The following is a 22,647-nucleotide window of genomic DNA, read 5'->3' as shown; positions in this document are numbered from 1 at the left end:
TTCTTACTGCAGGTGACAGTCCAGAAAAGACGATAAAACCCTGATTGAAGAGAAGCTGTTGTGAACTCATTATAAAACCCTGGGGCCTGTTAATCAAACTCATTACATGAATCTACTTTTCTTGAAACACAAATCACCCAGTGATATGGTCAGGGTTCAGGAGCCGTTTCTCCTGCGTGTGCCACAGAATAAGTGTGCCTAAAGCCTAATAGTATTAACAACGGGCTGGCACTTATGGAGTGCCACTACGTCCTAAGTGCTTCACGCGTATTCTTTCTTCACAAGCCCCCATGCAGGAGGTACTATTATTATGCTTATTTTACAGATGGGGACACTGGGCACAAGAACCAACACCTTCCCAGGGCTGTGCAGCTAGGAAGGGCAGAAAACAGCCTGGAATTCAGCATGATCCCTTCATGTTTAGCTTATTTCACACTGATTCCTGCTAAGACTGTAAGATTTTGAAGGCAAAATCTGTCTCATTCCACCTGACATATGTTTGTTTATTGTTTGGTATTCGTGTTATCTCTTGCTACATAACAACTACCCATACCTAACGGCATTAAACAACCATATTTTATTATGCTCATGGATTCCCTTGGTCAGGAATTTGGATGGGATACAGAGCTGGGGTCACAGCTAGAAAGATCAAACAGCTGGAGGTAACTTGAAGGCCAGATATTGGAATCACCACATTTATTCATACATCTGGTGCCTGGGCTGAGATGCCTCAAAGGCTGAGACTGTTGACCTGAGCACCTCTCTATGACCTCTCCCTGTGGCTTGGACCTCTCCCAGGCTGAGTTCTGAGTGGGTGTCTCCCAGGAGGGAATATTGGAAGGTAAGCATTCCAAGTGAGCCAGAGGGTGCATGCCTGTTATGATCTAGTTCCAGGAGACCACATATCAGCTCTTCCAGCATTCCCCATTGGCAAGCCCATCCAGGGGTCCACAGGGAGGGGACATAGACCCCACCTCTTGATGTTTTAGAACCACCCTATATGACATTCTCAACTTTTTTTTAGCTTCCAACTAGGATATGAAAGTTTCCTTGTCAGGACAACTGGATTTCCTCTGATGTGGGAGAGTGAGTGGCTCAAATTCCTTGTGATGCATAGGGCACTTTATGGTTAATAATCTGCTGTTCATTAGAATGATCTGTCATCTCTATAATAGTAAATGGGCTGGAACTACAGATATATTTACTGCCTTAATTTAGTTGCTAGCACTAGGCTTATTTTAAACTATTTTCTCTCCATTTGGACTAAATGTCTTTTATCTAAGCTTATCTTCAATGTCAATAAGCTTAGCATTCCTCAACAGCTGGAAGCCCTGATATTATACATCTCCCCTTCTATTAATCTTCTGTAAGTTGATCTTTATAGACATCTAATCCATTCATCACCGCAAGCTGTCCTTTCCACACTTGTATGGTCTTCCATTTAGCTAAACCAAACTCTATTTCTTTATCAAGACTGAAGTTCTTTGTCATGTTCATAGTTTATAGAGTTCTCTCTTAGAGCTGGTTTGAAGTGTCAGATTGTCCACAAAGAACAAATGGGTCCTCATAAAGTTCTTCACTGTGTTTCATGTGAACACATTACCAGAAATTTTTGGTAAAAATTATTTCCCGAAAGAATCAGAAGGTCTGAGTATCCCCCAAATATTTCATTCTTCAAGAAGACCTACAATTTGACAGTTCTCCCGTGAGCAGAACCAGACCCTACATTTCACTTGTTCATCTCATTCCACGAAAGCCTTAGGCTCAATTTTACATTATGGCTACATTATGTCTAATTGATACAAAGTACACCAAAAGGTTTCTTTAAAAATCACCATAATCCATATTACAAGAGAGGGAAGGAAAAGAGAGTTGCAAGTGAAGGAATGAAAGTGGTAGAAAGGTACAAGGAAAAAAGAAAGGCTTACTCTCTTCAGAACAAGGTCACTGAAATCCAGGACCACGCCAGGGCAAGTAACTGCGCTTCCCCTTTTGGGGATGAGAATATACAGCAACCAGGAAGTGAAGATGCAAAATCAGAGACTCATCATCGGGGCACTCGAATGTCCCTTGCAGAGGCAGGTCTCTTCCTCTCCAGGCCCTGCCCACCCCAGGGAAGTGCTGGCAAGTGAGCAGGTTTGAGTCACCTAGGCTAGTTGCTGGGCTGGCTACAGGACATGGAAATCCTGGCCTGGGCCGAACCTCTTGGGAGGACAGTCTATTATCTGTGTGTATGTTATATGAAGTATTGTTTGTACCATTACCAGGTCGGGCAATGGACAGGATGTTATGGGGAACACTGAGACTTGATAACAGTTCCAACTCTCAGCACGTGCACAGTCTAGAGAGGCTGATACAACGCACACAGCAACCAACAGCTCTCATCACAACCAACAGCTCTAATCACGAATGCAGCGCAGGCCCAGGGTCTCAGACTGAAGACTTTCATCTGCCTGAGGTTGTCAGGGACAGATTCACGAGAGGAGGTAAGGCGTGGGGAGGCAGGAGAGGGAATATTGTGTTCCATTAACTGAGACCAGTTCAACTGGGGTGAGGGGACAAAGAATGAACCCTTCCCTTCAGCATCCCAAGGATCATTTTCTGGATCCATTATAGTAGGGAAACCCACAGTGTCTAGGAATCCCACTGAGACCGGCAGTAGGCATCCGCACCCACACTCTGGCCTTTGGCAAGGAGAGAAGAGCCATTTTCTCTTCTGCACATTCTGCTTCTACTGCAGCAGAAAACAGGCATGGGCCCTGTTTGTCTGCTTCAAGTAAGGCTGTGACTCCTTTGCGGCAGTCATCCCTCTGGGCTTCAGTCACTGTGGTCTCCCATGTAGAGGTAGCAACAGCATGAATGCTCCAAACAACTTGCCAGCCGTTTTGTGCCAGACACTGTACACCTATAAGTGCCCCTGGCAGCCCCAAAACACAGGTTCGATCCACAACCCCAATTTTTCCTGATGAGGTAACTGAGGCACAGAGATGCCAAGTAATTCAGCCAAGGTCACAGGGCTAGCAATAGGTGTGGGATTGAAAGCCAAGTGGTCTGAGTCCAGAGCCTGCCTCTTGGCCACTCTGCCCTGCCACCTCTTAACACTGCCCTTCAAGCCACTTACCGACAGCCAACCTTGGCTCTGCCACTAGGGGAGTTCAGGGAAGCTGACTGTCCAGGTGCCCTTGCCACAGCCTGAGCCGAGCCTCTTCATCCTCTTCAGATGGCCTTCTAAGGTACAGCCGAGCATCCATTTCCATCCCACACCTGCACAGGTCTTAAATATAGAATAAAGCTGGCACGCTAACTTCCCTCTCTTGCTGTGCTCGGGCCTCAGGACACCAGGGAAACCAGTGGCAAACGCAGCTCTCCTGCTGGGGGCCAGACCCTGCAGAGCCTTCAGGAGCCCGCTCATGGGACTCCAAGGGGCTTCAGGGGACACTTCAGCCCACCTCTGTAGTTTGTAACCTGCACTAGGGTTCAGACAGTTTGTGTGAATTGAATGGAAACTTTTATCATTCAAATCAAAGTTCTATGCATGCATTTTTCTAGAAGGATAGGCTTCAATCAAAATTTTCAAGAAGGCAGGGACAGGGTAATGAGTGTTTGGCCCTTGACGGATCATGTTCTGTAGTTCATGGTCCCTCAGTGACTGCAGGCCAGCAACAGATTTGCAGGACTCTTGTCCACCAGCAGCTTTGGACAAAATTCAGGCCCAACCAAAGCTGAGCGGCACAGTCAAAGTGCTAAACACAGACCTGGAAAATAACTGTTCAATGAATAACTATCAGCTGTTCAGTGATAGTCGGAGGGCATTGGGAATTCTTCTTAATCTTGTAAAGTGGCATAATAATATTGTAATTATGTTTTTTAAAAGTCCTTAGCCTCGTCGATGGGGAAGGGAAGGAGTAGATTAAAGAATGGAAAATCTTGACAATCTTTAAAGCTGAGCACTTGTGGGTTCATTATACTATTCTACTTTAAAGTTTTTAGATTTCACAATAAAAAGTTTTTTAAATAAAAATAAATCAAAGCTACTCTTTATACCAAGATGCAAACGTCTGAGTCAAGCAAATGACTGAGAATTTTACTTCTCCCAGAAAGGAAGCCTAGGAGTCTCCTCGCAGGCCCAGGCAGGATGGCATGTACTTGTCCCACTCCCAGCCTGGACCCATCCCCACGGGTGCTGGGCATCGGGCCCAGGACAGAACAGGTAGCATCTGGGTCCTCCTCTTAAAGGGCTCAGATCCGGCATTCTCCTCTCAGCTTGCCACTCAGTATCCCTGCGTCTTCGGGCATTTCAACTCCCAGGTCTCAGTTTTGCTGCTCATAAAATGGTTGGACCATCCGAAGGCGAGGTGTGCGGGCGGTTGGAAGGAGGAAGGTGAGGGTGCTTCCTAGAGGTGACCAGGTGAGGCCGGGAGTCGAGCATTTTCTTAAGATTGCTTGCGGACGCGGGGGTGGGTGGAGAGCATCACGATTAAGAAGGAACACACGCACGCACACACACACACCTCCTTCCTCCTTCCCCTCCTCTTCCTCTCACCCCGCCCCCCGGAGGGCGGTACCCTAGTCTCCCGGGGGAGGTTTTGGGGCGGAGGACAGCGAAGGACTGCGCCCAGGAGGGTGGCCGGCCGCGGGAGGAGGACTTGGGTTCGGGCTGCTGCAGCTGGGTGGCCAGTGCCGCGGCGGCCCCTCCCCCGCTCTCCCTGGCCGCCGCCCCCTCCTCCTCCCGTCCTCCTCCTCCTCTCCCTCCTCCCGGTCCCCCATCCTCCTCCCGGCCCCCGGCAGCTGAGCAGCCGGCGGCGCCGCGGCCGCGCAGCCTTTGTCTCGGGCCGCCGGGCGCGCAGGGCCCAGCGCAGGCGTAAGTGACCGGTGGCCGGGCCGCCGGGGGCTCGGCGGGGAGCGGGCTGGGGGTCGCGGGCGCCCCCTGCATTGGGGGGGGCCGGGCCGGCTAGATCCTCCCGCCACGCGTGTCCCGGGATGCTCGGGCGGTGCCGGCGCGCGGGGGCGCGAGGAGAGCCGAGCGGGGCCACCGCCGGGGAGGGCGCGGGACGCAGAGAGGGGCGCGGGGCACGCCGGGCCGCGGGGCCGGGGGAGGGGGTGCGGGCTCGCGGGGCGCGGCAGCTTGGCGCCCACAGACGTGCGGCTTGGGTGCAAATCCTGTTTCTCTGGGCAGAGGCCACGCGGGGACGGAGGAGGCAGAGAGGACGGGCTGTGATGGAGAAACGGGAGAGGAGCCGGCCAAGCGCCACCGTCACCACCATCACCAACCACCACCACCACCATCACCATCACTGACTGTCGCCCATCCCAGCTCCCCTGCCTCACCTCCCATCTCATATCCCTGTGCAGTGCCAACTTTATCAGATCATCTCCTTTTCACTGGGTACTACTTTGGAAAAGCGACAGAGTGCGCCAAGTCAGGAATAAGTACATCCGCTGTGGGACATTTATCTTCCCCTTTCTATTTAGCTACCTCAATTTTCTCATCAGGAAAGGGGGCACAATGGCATTTCATTCCTCTAAATCACACTGAGATGGCTGGGTTGCTTCCAGTTTTTCCAGTCCTGGCCCTGGACGGTTATATATGCTTGGTGATGATGATGATAAAGTAATGTCTTCATTAAATTGGACAGTTGGGAGTTTTCAGACTTACTCTTCTTTGACTTCTGAGTGTCAGTATACCAGTAGCAAATAGAAACATAAGGAAAGTGAAACTTTGACTAACATAATACCAAGAATAGATGCAAAACAGGCACTTTTGTAGGGACGTCACCCAAGAGAGCTGCAGGCAATGGTTTTCATCTGCAGTGTAGAAAGCACCCCATCAGTGCCAAGTGGCTGTGGGGAGCTCCTCAATCTGGGTGCACAGTTTCCCGTGGGGTTTTCACCCTACCTAAAGAATGCTTTAATTGCCGTTTTTCAAAATTGGCTTTCACCAGGCCCCAGGGACGGCTGACCAGTCAGAACAAACACAGGGACAGAGCCCCAGGGCTGTTGGGAAGCCCAGCACCAGAGGGCATGAACCTTCTTAGGAGAAGTAAAACTTAAAAAAAACAAGCTCTTAAACCCTCCGCCTCTTCCCCTATTGGTTAGAAAGTGAATCTTAAACTGTGTTTTATGTCCTAGTCTAATAAAAGACAGCTAGACAAGCCTATGTTTCTTGACATGCTTGGAAAATCTTCCTGAAAAGTCATGCAGCAGGGCGTTTTTTTTTTCTTTTTTTTTTTTTTTCGACTGAGTCTCACTCTGCCTCTCAGGCTGGAGTGCAGTGGCACGATCTCAGCTCACTGCAACCTCCGCCTCCTGGGTTCAAGTGATTCTCCTTCCTCAGCCTCCCGAGTAGCTGGGATTACAGGTGTGGGTCACCATGCCTGGCTTTTTGTATTTTTAGTAGAGACAGAGTTTTACCATGTTGGCCAGGCTGGTCTTGAACTCCTGACCTCGGGTGATCTGCCCGCCTCAGCCTCCCGAAGTGTTGGGAATACAGGCGTGAGCCACCACGCCCAGCCAGGGCTCCTTTTTAATAGGGCTATGGAGTCCCCCACCTGGTGGTTTTTTTTTTTTTTTGCCCTGTGTCCTGTTTTTACAATTCAAGAAGGAAAGTGATCATATTAAAAATAATGTGAACCCAGCTGAGCTGCATTTGTCATTACCATAGTTTAAGATTTCTCAAATGTCGAAGTATAATTATATGTCATTAACTCAAACCTCTCTAATTTGTGAAGTAGGGTTTTAAATAGGGTATCTAATTCTCTGGAGAATGACTCTGAAATCATTCTGAGGACCTGAAGTTGAAGTAAGGCATAGTCAGTCTAAAACAATGACATTTTCAGAACAAAGACTTGAAGAATTATTTAGCTATGTTTTTAATTCTGGATCTTTAGGAAATAATTAGTATCTCAAGGAAGCTTCATGCCAATGATAGTGTCTTAGTCTTTTGGGTCTGCTGTCACAAAATGCCTTACACTGGGTGATTCTGAACAAGAGAAAGGTATTGCTCACAGTTCTTGAGTCTGGCAAGTCATGGATCCAGGTGCTGTGGATTCAGTGTCTGGTGAGGGCTAGCTCTCTGCTTCATAGATGGCACCTTCTGTGTGTCCTCACATGGTACATGGGGCACACAGGCTCCCTTGGGCCTCTTTTATAAGGGCACTAATCCCATTCATGACACTGGGCATTCAGAAGCTAATCTCCTAAAGTCTCACCTCTTGATACCTAATCCTTGGGTATTAGGTTTCAACATATGAATCTGTGGGGACACCAACATTCAGACTGTGACAGGTTGGCATTGAGTTCCAAGTTATATCCAACATGCATTGTTTTAGCCCATACAAATTGTTATAGCCTATACGAATTCTATGTTAATTTAAGAACAATTCATTTGCTTTTGTTGAGATACGATTTACATACATAAAATGCACAACTCTTCAGTGGACAGCTTGATGAATTTTTGCCCATGCGTCCCCTGCAATAAGATACAGACTATTTCCACAGGCCTAGGGGATCCCCTGATGCCCTTTCTAGTCGGTACCCCCCCCAACAGAGCCACTATCCCCTCAATGGAGCCACTATTGGACTTCTATCAACATAGAAAAATAATTTCTTTTAAAATAATTTCTAAGTAGTTTATTTTGCATTTCACTCCATTAAATGCAATTGGCCTATTCCTTAAATGCATTTGGCCTATTCCATTTATGACCAAATCCGGGGGCCCTGAGCCCAGTGCTCTGTAGACATGAGACTGTATAGACCTGAGACATGGTATTATTAGCACATAAGGCAAAAACTTCAACAAGCAGAAGCAATACCCTGTATGCAGATACGGAGGGTTAGGGGAACCCATGAGAGTCTGGGTCTAACCCAGTTTTATTTTATTTGTGAGGGGAAAGGGAAGGCTTTTTGGAGGATGTGAATTTTAAGTTGAAAATGGAAAATTGAGTAGAAGTGATCCAGCTAAAATGTGGTAGGGGGAAAATTAAAGCCTATTCTAGGTGGAAGGAACATCTTGAATTCCAGCCTCAGAAATAAGAGAGCATGGAGTGTTCGAAGAGCAAAGCTAAGTTGAAGATGCTTGGAGTATAGGGCTGTGGGAGAAAAGTGGGAAATAATGCTGGAAAGGCCACAGGAAGCCTTTCAGATTGACACAAAGGCCCTGCTGAGGGGTGGGGCTTGGCTGTAAGAGCTAGGAGAGCTCTAGGACAGGCCTGCATGGTGGGCATGGCAGAAGGAGACTTGAGGACTCAGCAGGTGGCTGTGGGGTCGGGAGATTACAGGAGGCGTGGGCGGGGGGCCAAGTGGTCATTCAGGTGAGAGACAGTGGTGACCTGGACTATGCAGTGGCAACAGGAATGGGGAGAAATGAATGAAATGGAAAGAGAATTACAGGGTAAAATGAACACAAGTTGATGTTTGCCAGGTGAGAATTCAAGGATAGCCCTTGGGTTTCTTGGATCTTACAAAATGGATGGATAATGGTACTCTTGGAAAGATGGGAGAAGAATCTTGTATATATAATATCCTCCTTTGTTATGTTTCTTTCTGTGTGGACTTAGTTTCGGTTGCAAGTTAGTGTGATGCATTCAGGTACAAATATCTGCTGGGGAGTTGTAACTCATACTGACTGAGCACACTCCATATGCCAGGCATGCTCTGTCACTTAGGATGCAGTCGTGAACAAGATGATGAAAACCCTGCCTTTATGAAACACAGGTGGGAGCTGCAGCCTGAGGACCCACAAGGTTTAAGTGGCGACAGAAGGCTTCAGAGTGAATGAGATGGCTCAGTCAGATTTCAGTGAAAGAGCAGCAGCCCAGCATAAAATCTCAAGAACACTAAGAGACTAAGAAGGAACAGAGAAGAGATGGCAAGGAAAGCAAGAGAAGTTGGGCTTCACAGGCCTAGGGAGTGATCCCTAGTGTCATACACAACTGTGAAGTTAAGGGAGATGAGGACTAGAGATGATCTATTGCAGCGCTTCTCAAAGTAGGGTCCCCAGACCAGCAGCAGCAGCACCAGGAGCTTGTTGCAGTTGCAGATTCTTGAGATCTACTCCAGACCTGGTGACTCTGGGAGCTCTAAGGGAAGGGCCTAGCAATCTTTGTTTTAACAAGGTTTCCCAGTGATCCTGATGTATGCTAATGTTTGAGCACCACAGCTCTATTGTGTTAATTGATAAGTCACTGGTGATGCAGAAACTTGGTGAAAGTAACTTCATAAAATTTACACCCTGTTTGGGCAAATTTTAAAAATGTTTCGTGGGACTGTTAAAGTTTTATTCTATTTGTTTAGAAATTTCAAATATTTTATTTTCTTTTGCAATAAAAATGTTTTTATTTTTTTTTTGCACAGTTTGAGTTTTTTTCCCCTCTTTGATTGCTCATTGATAGTTAATTCATATTTTTTTCCCATCTGTTCTGATTTTTGAAGTTTCGTTCCTGTCTCCTTTGAAACACATCACTTTACAGGGTCTCAACATGTTAGGGCACCTGCATCATTGATACTGGTTCACTGCCCAAAACAGAGTGCAATCATGAAGATAAGTGAGTCTCAACTCTGAGTGGCAGCCTGAGAAAACACCTAGATGGTTAATTTAGCTCTTCCAAAAAGTTCCAAGACCCTATTAGGGATATATTTCTAATTATTCGAGCTTGTTACTCATGAGAAGTAATTGGAAGTGTGCCCTTTTCATCTCAAGTGATCCAACAACATAACCATAATTATTGTACTTCTAATGCACTTATAAAGGAAAGAAATCTCACTAACTAGTGCTTTTGTTGCCAGCCTCCCAGGTACTTTATTGCATTTCACAGGAAGAATTAGAGCACAATATTTTGTTTTGCTATCATCAGGGAAAACCTATGGTAAATGAGAAGAAACTGATGCAGATACTACCCTTATAGTTATCCCTGTTTACTGAAAACTTTGCCTTTTATAAGAACAAAAACTAGTAAGTAGTTCCTGTACTCTGTATGTTAACAAGCACAAAGAAGGACCACAAATATTGAGTGAATGGATGGTTGGATGGATGGATGGATGGATGGATGGGTGGGTGGATAGATGAATGAATCAGTGGGTGGATACGAAGATAAATGGATAGATATAGATACATATGTAGAGGGCAGACAAAAGAATGGATATGTGGATGGATGGGTGGGTGGATTAATAAATGGATGGATGGATGGATGGATGGATGGATGGATGGATGCATGGATGGACAGGTGAGTAGATGGATGAATCAGTGGACAGATGGATGGGGTAGATGGATGGGTAAATAAATGGGGAGGTGAAAGAGTGAATGGATAAAAGATGGTGTGAGAGACTTCTACCTAAAGAGGCAAAAACAGTCTTTTAAAAAAATATTATTCCACCTGAGGAAGGTACAGTACAATGAGCTGAACTGGGCTGAAGACTTGGATGGCTTAGTGACATTGTCCCTTATTTCTAATGTGATCTTGTTCAAATTCTCTAACATCTCTGAGCTCCTGATGTGAAAGGATAGTATCACCCACCCACCTGCTGCCAGGTTTGTGGTCAGAACCAAATTGTATAATGGCCGTGAATGTGTTGTTAAAATTGTAAAGCACTATAGGAATGTAAATAATCCATGTTCTATGTGGTTAGATAATGGATTGTCATTTGGGGTTGCTTTTAAATGTTAGGACTGCACTTTTACTCTGTTTTGGGGACGTCTCATTCATTTGTGCACACGCATTTGTTGTTGGTAAGCTTAATGTATCCAAGCATGGGGTGCATACTTGCCTGACCAACATGGAGAACTAAACTAACATCTCAACTGAAAATACAAAATTAGCCAGGCATGGTGGCACATGCCTGTAATCCCAGCTACTCGGGAGGCTGAGGTAGGATAATCGCTTGAACCCGGGAGGCGGAGGTTGCGGTGAGCCGAGATCACGCCCTTGCACTCCAGCCTGGACAACAAGAGCTAAACTCTGTCTAAAAAAAAAAAAAAAAAAAAGTAATCTGAAGTTACTCGCTATTGAGAATATATCATGAGTGATTTATTTTCCAAGTCAACGGCAAGCCAGTGGCACACAATGAGCTCCTCCTCCTGCCTCTCTGCTGGTGCTAATGATCCTTAGAAATAGGCCAGCTTATCTCTCCATCATTTGCAAGGTGCTCTCAAAAACATTTTCAGTGCACGCAGATCCTGTTAAGTAGGTGTTGCCACTTTACAGATGAGGAAGAAGGAGGAACATTCCCCAGTGAGACCACTGAGCCAAGACTCCAACTCAAGTGCTCTGGCGAGTCCAGTTCTCTTTTCACCTGAAAACTTCTTAGTCATGAAACTCCCAGCAAAATATGTGTCGTACTTCAGAGGTATCAGCCTATTGATCTCATTTGTATGTTGATTCTTTTGAAGACTCATCAAGTGGGTGGAAATGGGATCAGAATTGGCAAGTCGCCAGTAAAGGGCACATAATGCGCATACCACCCAAAGGAAGGTGACTGCCTGCATGTGCTTTTGATCCTGACATATAAGCATGGGGACTTCCTACTCAAGCTCAAGCTCAAGTTGATTGTCTGCAAAGCAGAAGTGAGCTCTGATGGAGCTAGCATACCCCCTGAGCCTCTGGGCTGCATTCAGGGGGTATATCCTTGCATCGGGTACATAAAAAATATAAAGGCAGTGGGACTTATAGGAAAGCATTGTTGGATGTTCTTAAGGATGCAGATTATAGGCAGTCCCCATAAAACTGGTCTTTGAACCAATTCACATGAAGAAAATAGATGCATTCTTTCACCATCAGTTTATTCATACATCTTACAAGCATTTATGGAATGCTTACTGTATACAAGAAGCCATGGAAATAAGGAATGTTTTTTTCCAATTATCTTTTTTCCATCCCTTAACCTTTTACGAAAAAAGGACTGAGATGGAAATTAGGCAATAAAGAAAAAGGAGTTGTGAAATTGTAAGAATATTGATGAGAACATCCTTTTGACTTTCATGTTATTACTGGCCTCAAACACTCAACCTGTCTCAAAATTGCTTCACAGCTCTAGGGTCTTTTGTGAGAGCTTCTTTCTTTATGTCATAGAAGTCTTCATAAAGCCTGGTGCTTGAAATTTTATTTGGAAGATGACAAATTATTGTGTATTTTTGGAGACAAAAGGCTTTGTGATCGCTCTTCAAACCAGGTCACAACATGGCATGTAGAAGACTGTCTCTAGTCAGGAGGAATGGGTCAAGGAAAGTGCATGGAAATTGTAAACAGAGCAGAAGCTCCCAGAAAAATCATGTTTTTGAGTGCAAAGAGTGCCGATCTGCATTGAAGGCCTGAGGAGGCCTCTTAACATGCTGGTTGACTCCTAGTTCACCATTTTCCTCTCTGTGCCTCAGTGTCCTATCCGTAAAATGGAGCTTATAATAGACACTTGCAGGGATATTGTAGGGATCAGCTAACACTTACATTGAAGGCCTCCTGTGCATCATGTGACACATTTCTCCTGCATTATATTATTTAATCCTTATAACATCCTATGAGAGAGGTACCATTATTAGTCCCATTTTACAGATGGGGAAACTAAGTAGGTACAACACTATTGAGTATCTGGAGCATGGTAGATCCTCAGAAAATTTAGCATCTATAAGTGCTAAATTCAATTTCCTCCAGTCAATGAAGACCATAGTACTTGCCCTATCACTCAGCAGTAGACTTGTGGGAACATTCAAATAAAATTTTGACTATGAAAGTACTGTGATGGGAACATGCTCTAGAGACACATACACTCCCAGATGTCAGGTCGGTGGGGCCACTGACTGAACCCACTAATACACTGGACTGGGCACCAAGGGGGGCCCCACAGATAGCCCCAACAGGAAGGCAGAGGCACCCAGGAAAAGGGGTCTTTCATGCTCATGTCCCTGTTCGCAGCTCTGCTTCCCATGCCTGCGTCCCTTGCCACCTCAACATCCTCCTACTCCCATCTTGAAATATGACTTGGCGTGACTCTGTGAAGTCTGACTTTGACCCCTGACTGCCTTTCAGGGGGGGAGGAAGGTCAAAGTCCAGGAAAGAAAGACTGTTATCTTTGAGGAGCAATTTGCTTCTTAGTGGAGTCTTTATTTCTCTTGGATGTAATGGCGTACACCTTGCTTCTTTAGAGAAGACTTCCAACTGCATTGCTACTTCCTGCAAGTACCCACCTGGTCTGGTGCCTGGCCTTATGACCCCCATTGCTCTTTCCAAAGTGGTGCATGTTCTCATCATAGGCAGAATAGGATTTACACATCCACCTCCTTCAGGTTAGCCTCAGCTCCTAGTGGTGTTGGGGCATTTTATTGGACAGTTATTGGAAAAAGTAGGAAAGAGGAAGAACCTTGACCCATCCCCTAAGTCTGGCTTTCTGGGATCGAGAAGATGACAGTCAGCAGGGATTAGTGGAAGACATGAGCTCACCCTTTCTCCAGTGACATCAGCCTCTCCCTTTCTACAGGAAGGAGAAGAGAAGAGAGGGGGTGTGTAGATGACTTTGAATGTGACTGTGTTTATGTCCAACACACTGTGAAAAATATGGGTAAAACGTTTACAAGCTGGAATCTGGTTCTGAGTTGTACCATGAGGACTTTTGGCTTATTTTTTTTAGGAAGTCCATGTGCCTTCATTACAAAAAGTGTTGACTCTGCCTAAGTTTCTTCCATGTAGTACAGGACTATGAAATCTATGACAGACACAGTAACTTATGCCTGTAATCCCAGCGCTTTGGGAGGCAGAGGTGCTTGGATCACTTGAGGTCAGGAGTTCGAGACCAGCCTGGCCAACATGGTGAAATCTAATCTCCACTAAAAATACAAAAATTAGCCAGGCATGATGGCGTGCGCCTGTAATCCCAGCTACTCCGGAGGCTGAGGCAGGAGAATCATTTGAACCCGGGAGGCAGAGGCTGCAGTGAGCCAAGATTGTGCTACTGCACTCCAGCCTGGGTGACAGAGTGAGACTCTGTCTCAAGGAAAAAAAAAAAGAAAGGACTATGAAATGTAAATATTCATATGAGAAGTTTTATTATTTATTCGATGCTCTTATTGTAGTAATATAAATAAAATCTAACAACATTAAAATTAATTAAAATTAAAATAATCTCATCAGTAGTTAAACATAATCTTAATTTGCGCATTTGCTAATCTCTCCTCTTCTACATCAAATGAACAAAATGGATACAATGAAAAATATTTACTGCTGGCTGCTGTTGACATCCAGTGCCATGACATGCAATGAAAAGACAGACAGCAGCTTAATCTCACAGAAACATTGTCTCTACTTAGCAAATTTTGTCTAACACAGTTTATTTGCCATGCAGAAAACTTTCTAGTTTTCTAGAAACTGCCTTATGCAGTTTCCCAGAGACAACATCGTGGGTGGGAAAGAATATTGGGCATGAGAGAGGAAACTTTGCTTTTGTTTTGACTCCACTTCTATCTAACCATCTGACATTTGCAGGTCATTTAATCTCTCTGAATCTCACTTTCCTCTTTTGTAGAATGGGTATGTAAGGTGCATGACTGCCGGGGTCCCACCCAGCTCTGCAGTGCTATGATTGTATGACTTTATTCATTTGTGTGCTGTTACTCATCTCTTTTCTCTTACATTCTGAACTCAGCATCCATTAACTATATACTGTTACCATAATTATCCAGTCACTGAACACTGCATGATGGAGACTAAAGTCACTACTGTTTATGTTAAATTGTTTTATTATTTTGGAGGGAGGGCGGGAGAGAGCTGTATGTATGAAGCTCTAATTATAGTAATATAGTGCATTAGATTATAGCTCTCTTTAGCCCTATTTTATTCATGGTCATAGCCCAGGAAATCCAAGCCAAGATTTTTCTGTCCATGCTGACATTGACCACATTTCACACATCCAACAAGAGGCAAGTGCTCCCAAATGAAAAAGATGGACTGAGACTGTGAGCTTCAGCTTATGGAAGGTCAGGGAATGGGAGGGCAGGGGCTGCACCCACCCCACATGACACGCATGAGTGAGACACGCTTTCTGGTGCTGGCCTGATGGCTGGTCCTGTGCATCTTTGGCTCAAGGCCTGCAGGGACTGTGCACCTCCAATGTATGAATGTGCCACTGAGACTCCACTTGGTGCCAGAGATTCATCAGAGGCGTCTTTCTAGAATATAATTTTTTCTTAGATATTTTTCCAGAAGAAATATTAGTCAGATATTAAAACAAACTCAACTTTATCTTGGAATAGAATGCAAAATTGCACAAATATTTAACATGTAACAAGAGCCTTAAAAGAAATTTCATGCATATAGAGACTGATTTGAGGTGTTCTTCCAGATCATCCCTAGTGTTCCTTTACTGTTCAGGGCCCTTTGATGGAAAATATTGCAAATGGTAATTACTAACATTTATTGAGTACCATGAACTGTTCTGAGCATTTTTATGTGATTCTTTTTAGGTACTCTAATTATCCACATTTTGCAGGTGAGTTAAGTAAGCTAAGTAATTTGTCCAAAGTTTGCACAGCTGGTAAGATGTAAACCCTAGCAGCCCCTCTCTTCCCTCACTCCTCATGATGCCACCCACTCCCCTTACAGAGAAAGCACCTTCAGCCACAGAGGGTGTACTGTCCATATTGCAGACTTGTCATAAATCTAAGAAGGGCAGGGAGCTTTGGTTTAGAGCATCTCCACAGTTGCTTCCAAGAAATACATGGTGGACTTATGTCTAAAGCCTCCTTTTCTGGACCTTCAGAGAATCCCAGGGCAGAATAGAATCTCCTGGAACTGGTGGAACTGGTGCACCTTCTAGAAGTAAACAGATGCTTCCACACTATACCTCCTACTCACAAGCAGCCAGCCCAGCCTTGTAGCCATTGATAGGTCTGCTTCTCTCCTAGGCCACTAATCCAAGAAGGCCTGATTCTATGCAAGAGGAAAGACCCTGTCAGAACTGTATATTGTGTCTTGTAACTATGACATGGATTATAAGACAGATGTAAGCAAAAGTCTATGGTTGTGGATGGGGAGGAAGCACCAGTTTTGACTTAGGTAATCAAGGAAGGTTTCCTTGAGACAGACAAGAGCATGAGTGAAGGCCTGGGATGGAAATGCACAGTGTGTGTCCAAGATCTGGAAGTGGATCACTTTGTGTGAGAGCAGAGGAAGATAAGGCTGTAAACAGGGAGGTGAACCATTATGTTAATGGCTTTGAACCCCAAGTAGGAGTTCGAATTTTACTAAGTAGCCAGTAATGAGCTGGTAAAAGTTATGGAGGTCATGTTGTATATCTTGAATATACACAATAAAATTTATTTTAAAAACAAAACTTATGGAGGAAGGAAAGCAAGGGATAACATTTGTGCTTAAGGAAATAAACCTGGTCATAATCTAGAAAAAGGGGAGAGGTTGTCAGTTTAGAGACTAGTTAGGAAACCATTGAAATGATCTAAGTGAGAAATAACAAATTTCCAAACAGGGCAAAAGCGTAGAACATAGAAAGAAGAATACTTTTAGCTTGGGGAGTATTGAGGATGTGAAATCTTTAAATATTGTTCCAATATTGGAAAAGGAAGCAGATATGACTCCTAAAGCAAGGAGAAAGATAGTTCAACTAAAGGAAATATGGATTTTTTTCCTCCAGAAAGATGAAGTAAACGTGATTGTCCTTATTTTTCCTGCTAAGTCAAACTAAAATCTCTGGACATTGTGTATAAGATGAACTTAAGAAGACTCTGAAAAGGGGAAGGAAGAAGGCAGACAGACCCACTAGGGATCTCAGGACTTGAAGCATGACATGAGAGTGAGTTCCCTGGGTTTTTTCCTACCTTTTGAACCCCAGAATTTCATAACATGTTGAGCAGGAAGATCCAGCTACTAATCCCAAGTGAGGATTTCCATCACATGGAGGATAGCAAGAAGCACAGCAATGCCAACAACCAGAAGAAGGAGCCTACAGACCTTGGCCCACTGTACCTGCTGCGATTTCAGAGTTGCCAAGGGGGACTCACACGCAAGGCACCGATTGGAACAATGCTCTACGTACAGAAAGAAGAAAAGATGCAGCAAGATAGCATCTGTAGTGTGTGCTGGTCCCCCATGGCCAGCAGGTGTGAGGCAATGGGTGAAACACACAACCCTCTCTTGCTGCAGGCAAAGACCCTGTTCTTTCCTGGTGGGGACAGATATATAATCTTCGGGCTGGCCAGGTGCCATATGATACATGTGTAAGCAGTACAAGGAAGCTTACTGTGTAATCAGAGCAGGAAAATATTTTCTTCTAATAAATAAGAAGAATCTTCAGCTACACAGCAGCTCAGTACCCAGCTTTCATATGGGGGGAAGCTCCAGGCCCAGGGCAGTGATTAGACAATCTCAGGGCAGGTGACAGGTTGCATGATAGCTTCTTCTCCAACATAACCTAATCCCCCAAATGTCCAGGCTTCAATAGAAACCACTCATTATACAAAGAATTGGGAAAAATCTCAACTTGAAAGAAAAAAATCAAGCAACAGATGTCAACACCAAGATGGTATATTAGAATTATCTGACAAGGATTTTAAAGCAGCGATTATATACCCTGAGCATCACAAACACACATGAAACAAATGAAAAAACAGAAAATCTCAGTGTAAAAATAGACAATATAAAGGACTAAGTGGAAATGTTAGGACTGCAAAATACAGTAAGTAAAATAAAAATCTCAGTGGATGAACTTAACAGCAGAATGGAAGGGAGAGAAGAAAAAAAATCAGTGAACTTGAAAATAGAAAAATAGAAACTACCCAATCTGAATAATAGAGAGAAAGTAGACTGAAAAAAGGGAAAAGAAAAGAACAAAAGCTCATGGGCTTGGGGACTATAAAAAAAAAGAAAAAAAAAGTGATAACATTTATGTCACTGGAGTCCAGAAAGAAGAGGATTAAAAGTGCAGGGCTGAAAAAGTACTCAAATAAATAATGGCTGGGAATTTGCCACATTTGACCAAAGAGATAAACCTTTTGTCAAGAAACTGAACAAGCCCCAAACAAGAGATACCCAAAGAAGTACATACCAAGACACATCATCATTAAATTTCTGAAAACTAAATGCAAAGAAAAACTCCAGAATGCCACCAGAGAAAAGTGATGCCTTACTTATCAGGGGCAGGATTGGGGGGCTACAATTTGAATGACAGCAGACTTCTCATCAGAAACCATGAAGCCAAAAGAAAGTGACAAAATATGTTTCAAGTCTTGACACAAAAGAGCTGTCGATCTAGAATTGTATATCTGGTGAAAATATCTCAGTAATAAAGGGAAAATCAAGACCTTTTCAGGTGAAGGAAAAATCACATAATTTGCAGATGTACTATAAAATAACAGAATATAGAACTATCCTAGAGAATGGCTAAAGGAATTTCTCTAAACAGAAAGAGAAATAAAAAAAAGAAGGAATCATAGAACAATGTGAAAGAAGGAAAAATGTAGTAAGCAAAAATATAGGGAAAAAGAATATGTTTATTTTCTTTGAGTTTTCTAAATTATATTTGATGATGGAAATAAAAATTATAACATGATCTAATGTAGTTCTCAAAGTATGTAGAAGAAATATTGAGGACATTACAAATGAGAAAGAGTAAAGGACCATACAGGGAGGTAAGTTTCTACATTCACTAAAATTGGTACAATGTCAACACCAGTTGAATATGATATGTTGTATATCTATAATGTAATATCTTCAGCAATGACTAAAGAAGTATACAAAGAGATACATTTAAAAACACTATAGAAAAATAAAAATGGAATACTAAAAATGTTCAACTAGCCCACAAGAAGGGCAACAAAAACAGGAATAGAAAAGCAAACAACAGAGAACAAACAGAAAGGAAGAAGCAAAATGGCAGACTTAATCTTGAACATATTAATAATTACATTAAATATAAATGGTCTAAATATGCCAAATAAAAGACAGATTCCACAAAGAGGATTAATAAACATGATTCTCCTATATGCTGCCTATAAGAAACCCACTTCAAATATAACCATATAAGTAGATCGAAAATAAAATGATGGGAAAAGTTATACCATGGTAATATTTTAAAAAGCAGAAACTGCTATATTAGTATCAGAAAAAGTGGAATGCAGAGCAAAGACTATTCCTAGGGACATAGGGACATTACATTATGATAAAAGAGTTAATACTCCAAGAATATATAGCAATCCTAAATGTGCATACCCCAAGCAACAGAGTGTATAAATGTAAAGGAAATACTGATAGAGCTGAACAAAAACTGATAGAGAAATAGACAAATTCGCAATTATAGTTGGAGCTTTCAACACTCTCTTAACAATGGATAAAACAACTAGAAAGAAAATCAATAAGAATATTGAGCTTAATAACACCACCAATCATGGGCCCTAATCAACATTTATAAAACAATCCATCCAACAGCAGCAGAATACACATTATTTTCAAGCACTCATGGAAGATGTACCAAGATAGACTATACCTGGGTCATAAAACAAGCCTCAACAAATTTAAAGGAATTAAAATCATACAATGTGATATTCTGTGATCACAGTGAAATCAAACTAGAAATCAATAACAGGAAGATAAGGGGAAAATCTTTAAATACTTGGAAACAAAACAAAACAGCACACTTCTAAGTAATTAATGGGTCAAAAAGGAAGCTTTGAGGGAAATAAAAATACACTAAATTGAATCAAAGTGAAGATACAGCATATCAAAATTTGTGGGACACAGTTAAACCAATACTTAGAGGGAAATTTATAGCATTAAATACTTACATTAGAAAATTTGGAAAAATCTCAAATCAGTGATCCGAGCCCCCACCCCAAGGAACTAAAAAAAAAAAAAAGCAAAATAAACTCAAAGCAAGCAGAAAGAAGAGAATTATAAAAATGCAATCAGAAATCTGTGAATTAGAGCCAGGCACAGTGACTCATGACTGTACTCCCAGCATTTTGGGAAGCTGAGGCAGGAGGATTGCTTGAGCCCAGGAGTGGAAGGCTGCATTGAGCTAGGATCCTGCCACTGCACTCCAGCCTGGACAACAGAGAGAGACTTCATCTTAAAAATAATAATAATAAATAATTTAAAAATAAAAAATAAAGAAATCTGTGAATTAGGAAACAAAAGAAGAGAGCAAATTAATGAAACTAGAAGGTGGTTCTTCAAAAAGATTAAAAGAAATTGAGAAACATTTAGCAAGACTGACCAAGAGAAGACACAATTTCTATTACCAGGAATGAATAGCATATCACTACAGATCACACAGATATCAAAAGGATATAAAAGAATGTTATGAGCAACCCTATACACATAAATCTAACAACTTAGATGAAATGAACCAATCACTTAAAAAGCACAAAGTACCACAGCTGCCCCAATATGAAACTGATCATTTGAATAGCCCTATAATTTTTAAGAAAATTGAATTCCTAATTTAAAATCTCTTGAAAAAGAAATCTTCAGGTCAAGATGGTTTCACTGTAGAATTCTACTAAAAGTTTACAAAGGAATTGACACCAGTTCTACCCAATGCCTTCCAGAAAACAGAAGAGGACAGAACACTTCCCAATCCTTCTTATGAAGCCATTATTATCCTGTACCCAAACCAGACAATACCAACCAATATAAAAAAAGAAACACTATGAATACAGTTGCAAATTCCTTTATAAAATATTAGCAAATAGAATTCAGCAAGCTATAAAAGGAATGACACATTATAACTTAGTGGGGTTTATTCCAGGTATGCAAAGCTGGTTAAATACAAGAAAACTAAACAATGTAATCCACTATAATAACAGGCTAAAAAAGAAAAATCACACAATCATATCAATTGATGTGGAAAAAGCATTTGACAAAATCCAGTGCCATTCATAATTAAAACTATCAGAAAACAAGAAATAGACAAAAATTTCCTCAACTTGACAAAGAAATCTACAAAAATCCTAGAGCTGACATGACACTTAAATGGTGAAAAACTGGATGCTTTCTAAGATCAGAAACAAGGATGTCCACTCTCACCACTCCCATTCAGCATAGTACTGGGAGTTCAAGCCAGTGTAATAAGGTAAGCAAGGGAGATACAAAACACTCAGATGGAGAATTACATGATTGTCTATGTAGAAAATCCCAAAGAATCTCTAAAAACTCTCCTAGAAATACGTGACATTATAGTAAAAAAGATTAATTAGCCAAAATAAATTATATTTCTGTTAAATGGCCATAAATACTTTGAAACTTAAATACAACAGTATTTGTAGTAATTAAAAAATTGAAATAGGTGTAAAATTTTTTTAAACATGTATAAAAATGCTGAAAATTGTAAAACATTGATGAAATAAATCAAAGAAAATCTAAATAAATGGAGAAACATGCAATGTTCATGGATTGGAATACTCAACATAATGAAGGTGGCAATTCTATTCAAATTGATGTGCATGTTTAATGCAATTTCTGTCAAAATCCCAGGAAGATTTTTTTGTCTATATAAACAAGACTGTCCTAAAATTTATTTAAAAGGTAAAGGAACTAAAATAGCTAAAGTAATTTTGTTTTTTAAAAAAATAAAATGGAATTAATTAATCTACCCAATTTCAAGTCTTATTATGTAGCTACAGTATTAAAGCCTGCAAGGTATTGGTAGAAGATAAACACTTGGATCAATGGAACAAAACAGAGAACCCATATAGAAACCCACACAAGTTCGGCAACTGATTCCAAAATCAAACACAAAAGTGCAAAAACAATTCAATGGAAGGATCATCTTTCCAACAAATGGTGCTGGAGCAATTGGACATCCACAGGGAAAAAATCAAGGTTTAAATAACCTTTCACTTTATACAAATGTTAATATGAATCATAGATTACAATATAAAGCATAAAACTGTAAAACTTTTAGAAGAAAACATAGTAGGGCCTGGTGTAGAGGTCTCAGAGATGACACTTGACAGCACAATCCATTAAAGAAAAAACTCAAAAATTAGACTTCATCAAAATTTAAAATATTTGTTCTGTAAAAGACTTTGTTAAAAAGACTAACAGATAAGCGATAGACAGGGAGAAAATACTTGCAACCCACATGTCTGACAAAGGATTCTTATCTAGAATATATCAAGAACTCTCCAATGTCGATAGTAAAAAAAAAAAAAAAATCTAATACTAAAATGGGCTACATACATGAAGAGGCATGTCACTGAAGAGGATATATGGAGGGCAAATAAGCAGATGAAAATATAGCCTCATCAACCATCAGGGAAATGCAAATTGAGACCACAGTGAGATGCCACCATACATCTATCAAAGCACATAAATAAAATGTACTGACAATAGCAAATACTGGCAGGGATGCGAAGATACATCTCATACATTGCCAGTGGGAATTTAAAATGTTACAGTCATTTTTGGAAAATCATCTGGCAGTTTCTCCAAAAAAAGAAAAGAAAAGAAACTAAACATATGCTTGCATTGCCACCCAACTACCTCGCGCCTGGGCATTTGTCCCAGAGTAACAAAAACATACATGGACACAAATACCTTATATACACCATTGTTCGTAGCAGCTTTGCAACAGCCAAAAACTGGAAACATCTTTTAACAGATAAATGGTTAAACAAACTGTGGTATATCCATAACATGAAATACGGGATTTCAGATGAAC

General features: G+C 42.0%; 1 protein-coding gene across 1 annotated transcript in view; it reads left to right on the top strand.

Annotated features, from left to right (window-relative positions):
• The first annotated feature begins 4,605 nt into the window (after positions 1–4,605).
• The window catches only part of GPR45 (G protein-coupled receptor 45), an 81,300-nt gene continuing 63,258 nt past the window's right edge, over positions 4,606–22,647 (top strand). Inside the window, exon 1 of the mRNA XM_030828006.1 lies at positions 4,606–4,861. The gene's annotated coding sequence lies outside the window, so the exon portion shown is untranslated. The remainder of the gene's footprint in view (positions 4,862–22,647) is intronic.

The sequence above is a fragment of the Nomascus leucogenys genome, chromosome 14, assembly GCF_006542625.1.
Source record: "Nomascus leucogenys isolate Asia chromosome 14, Asia_NLE_v1, whole genome shotgun sequence".
NCBI classification, from domain to species: Eukaryota; Metazoa; Chordata; class Mammalia; order Primates; family Hylobatidae; genus Nomascus; species Nomascus leucogenys.
Note: the sequence above shows the minus strand (reverse complement) of the source record. Positions and strands in the feature narration are given on the sequence as shown.